Here is a 4388-nt window from a genome sequence, read left to right as displayed (position 1 = left end):
GCAAGGAGAAAACCCAAAGAAAAATTGATTTTTATCTGTTAAGTAGTGGTGTGCCCTAGTAAAAAGTCGATTTTCATTATCAAACCCTTAAGGTGTTTAATGTAAGGGGTGGTGTGATGTTAGCAGAAGCATCTTTTTTATATTTTCTATCTTCTTCTCTAAGTAGAAAGGATACAGCAAGCAGAGAGAGAGATTTCAACTTTGAAAAGATGATTTATTCTGCTTCATGTGTGGGTCTCTGTGTTCAAACCAATTCTTCAATGTTCAACCTTGAATCAACCAATTCTTCAATGTTTAATCCCTGTAGAAAGATACCCATTTCTCTGTTATCTACAAAAATAGGGAAAAAATCCATCTTTTCTTTTATCTCTATATCTGCAGTTCATCTCACCAAGGAAGAAATACTCAAAAAAAAAGAAACCCAGAATGAGTCCACCTTCAATTTCAAATCTTACATGCTTAAGAAGGCAATTCTGTAAATCAAGCTCTAGACAAGTATATTTCCTTCAAAACCCTCTATAAATTCATGAATCCATGTGTTATTCGCTTCTCGCTGGCGGGAAGAGAGTTCGCCCAATTCTCTGTATTGCCGCTTGCGAACTCGTAGGTGGAGAACAGTCTACAGCGATGCCTGCCGTGTGTGCGGTTGAGATGATTCATACCATGTCGTTGATCCATGATGATCTTCCTTGTATGGATAACGATGATCTTTGTAGAGGGAAACCCACGAATCATAAGGTGTTTGGTGAAAATGTCGCGATTTTAGCTGGAGATGCTCTTCTTGCATTTGCTTTCGAACACATTGCGAATTCGACAGTTGGGGTTCCGCCAATTAGAGTTGTTCGAGTGGTTCGTGAATTACCGAATGTGATTGGATCCGAAGGGCTCGTCGCCGGGCAAGTTGTTGATATTGGATCCGCGGGGTTATCAAATGTTGGGTTGGATTAATTAGAATTCATCCATCATCGTAAAACTGCGGTGTTGTTAGAAGGATTTGTCGTAATGGGAGCGATTTTTGGTAGTGGATCAGATGATGAGGCTGAGAAATTGAGGAAATTCGCGAGGTGTGTTGGATTGATGTTTCAAGTTGTGGATGATATTCTTGATGTTACAAAGTCGTCGAAAGAATTGGGGAAGACGGCTAACAAGGATTTGGTAAGTGATAAGGCTACATATCCAAAGCTAATGGGGATAGAGAAATCAAGAAAGTTTGCAAAGAAATTGAATGAGGAAGCTAAGGATCAGCTCATTGGATTGATCCATATAAGGCGGCGCCATTGGTTTCTTTGGCGAATTATATCGCTTATAGACAAAATTAAAGTGTTTAAAACAGTGATTCTTATGAGAAAGAAAGCTTGGAGAATTATCGACTATCTTGTTACTAATCGTGCAACTTACTTCAATGGAAATAGGTTGACTATTTATTTGGCCTCATTCTTTAAAAAAATAAAAAATAAAAAATAAAAAAAATAGGGGTTCTTTGTGTTTTTTAAAAAATCAATTTTTTTTAAATAAAAAAAAGGAGTTTTTCGTTGCTTGGTAAAATAAAATCAATTTATTTTCAAAAAATAAAAAAATAAAAAATAAAAAAAATAAAAAAAAAATCTCCCCATCCCCACAAACATCATTCTATCATCAATTCAAATATTCGTTGGAATCTCAATTTATTTTGGATTGTCCAAAGTGACCCTTGATTGGACCATAAAAAAAAAATTGTGCCTATTGTCATGATTGGGTCTGATCAATTACTATGCCATATTCATTATTGATTTGCCATAATTCTAAATTGATATATGCAGGAGATGTGCGCTTTGATCTCGAATTGAACCATATGGATGATTTTTCTTGTTCATTATATGCATTTATTTGTATGGTTTAATACATTTGCTTGTATAGACCCATGAATTGGTTTGTTTGAAAAGGCCCTGGGCAGACCTCTCCCTATTTTGCACACACCACATGCACGTTTACTATTTTGCACGCTTGCATATCCCAATCTAAGCCAACGTGGCACTAGTGGTGGCCCGGTCTCCTCGGAGATGCGATGTCATTCATGAAAACCATAACTCCAGTCACGTACCTTAGGGTATATCAAACTAGGGCATCAGTATCGTCTGATCAGGTGACTCTGAAAGGTATATCGATGCACCCAGGTTTGAGCGACCTGGGCCTTTGACCTATTGTAAACCGCATAGTTACATTTCCCGATTGCCAACGTAGTACTAGTACGTGGTCGGTCCCTTCGTGGGATGCCAAATCATTTATGAAAGCTACAACTCTTGACTCGTACCCGTAGGTATATTAAAGATAATCCAAGTACATCAATTACACTTTTTTGTCAAAATCGATGCCTAAGCAAGATCTTGCCCTGTTGTACCTTACTGTACGAGGGGGATAGACTACGTCTATTCTAGATGAGAGGTATTTAAGTGGGCCCTTGGTCAGCATCGTGCGCCACCTCTCAACTGGAGATCAAACTGGCTATTTTTAGCTTCAGAGAAGTGACTTGAGGTTTTACATTATCACCTATACGGTATATCAAACCAAGTCACCACGTATCAAGAGGTATATAGGTGTATTTGGGCAAGGGTGGCCAGATAAAATGCATTGCACGTAGTAAGCTTAGAGTCTAGAAGCCTTCCTATAGGTCACGACCCGAACTGATTATGGGTGTGCTCGGCTTGCTCAATTTAATCTAACCAACAGGTAAGTGGGTGGATCGAACCAGAATAATCAAACAAAATCAACAATATCGGTCTGACCCAATCAGTGAAATGTACCGATTAATTTGAACCACTTAAACTAGTTTGCCCAATTGACAAATGGATCAAGCTGATCAATACCAAATCAGTTGGACAAATTGGTTTCACTTTTAAAGATCCAAACCACTTTGTATAGAAAGATTCGATCTTAGGATCAAATTAATTTGTCTGATCAAAGGTTCAATCCCAATCAGGGGTAGACCCGCGTCTAACCTTTCTCACATTCTTGGTCACTATAGACTTATAGTGCATTTGGATTCGATATTTTCCACCGGACTTGGATTATTCTATATCGAAACTTTAAACATGTGGTTAAGAGTCAAACCTTTAGAATCAATGGTTAACCTTGGTTTACTTCCAATCAGGTGATAATTGGTCCCAAACGTTCTAAACCTCCATCTGTACCACTTTGGATTCGTGAAAAAAGTCGTCTTTCTAGAGTACCATTGCCAAGTAGTTAGTCTTTACCACGAGAAGAAACGAGTACCATGGATGAAGCTTCGCTCCGTCAGATTTTAGAATCCTTTCAAGCACAGATTATTGCTTCTGTCCAAACACAAATTGAATCCCTGAAAATTGAAAAGGGAAAAGATAAAACTATAGAACCTTAGGATGTGTTTGACCTCGTTGAAAACTAAAAAGATGATTAGTTACACGTCGACCCTATCCTAGCTCATCGAATAACTCAGGTTGAAACTGTTTTGAAGAATATCAAAGACCCTGATGATCTTAATCTTGGATTAGGGGCAATGACCTTGTTTCCCGCGGTCCGTCTGTCAGAGAAGTTCACAATGCCAGATATGGAGAAGTTTGACGGTATTAGATGTCCTAGGACTCACTTAAAAGTATATGTCGGCATAATGCAATCTCAGGGTCTAAGTGAAGAACAGATGGCTCAACTTTTTCAAAGAACCCTGATAGGTCCTGCACTACGTTGCTTAATGTCATTGGACTCATCTCGGGTAAGAACATGGCATGAATTGATGAAGGAGTTTATTGGTCGGTATTCATTCAACACGGATATTGAACTCACAAGAAGAGACCTAAAAACTACTAAACAGAAACCCGAGAAAACTTTCATTGAGTTCATTGTTCGATGGAGAGCTAAAGTCGCTCAATTGTGGGACCGACCTCAAGAGAAGGAACAAGTTAAGATTAGCCTCAGGAATCTCATTCCAAATTATGCAAAGTACTTGATGCCTTAGTACCTTCCTACTTTTCAATCCTTCCTTGAGGCTCGAAATCAAGTTGAGGATGATTACTCTTTTGAACTTTTTGGTAACTCGTCTGAGTCAAAATCCAAATATTTCAAACCTATTGTCAATTCCTTACAAGTGGCCAACACCTCCTTCGCACTATCTCCTCAAGCTACTCAGCCTTCACAAGCTAAGCCTAGGAGACAGTTTGCCAATCTTGGAATGTCCCTTAGTGTTGCTTATCAAAAATTGTTGAAAAGGGGATTGCTGACACCTTTACAACCTAAGCTTTTGCCTAATCCTCTTCACCCAAACATGGATAATGGGCAATTCTGTGAATTCCATCAGATGCCTGGTCATGTTCTTGACAGGTGTATTACTCTCTGACATGCTATCCAAGACCTTATTGAGCAAGGAAAAATCACCATAC

General features: G+C 38.7%; 1 pseudogene; it reads left to right on the top strand.

The window, feature by feature from the left end:
• Positions 1-290: 290 nt before the first annotated feature.
• LOC147405943 (geranylgeranyl pyrophosphate synthase, chloroplastic-like) lies at positions 291-1325 on the top strand (annotated as a pseudogene).
• Positions 1326-4388: the final 3063 nt, after the last annotated feature.

Source organism: Akebia trifoliata, chromosome 3 (genome assembly GCF_017979445.1).
Source record: "Akebia trifoliata isolate Shusen 1 chromosome 3, ASM1797944v1, whole genome shotgun sequence".
Lineage (NCBI taxonomy): Eukaryota > Viridiplantae > Streptophyta > Magnoliopsida > Ranunculales > Lardizabalaceae > Akebia > Akebia trifoliata.
This window is presented reverse-complemented; position numbering and strand designations above follow the sequence as displayed.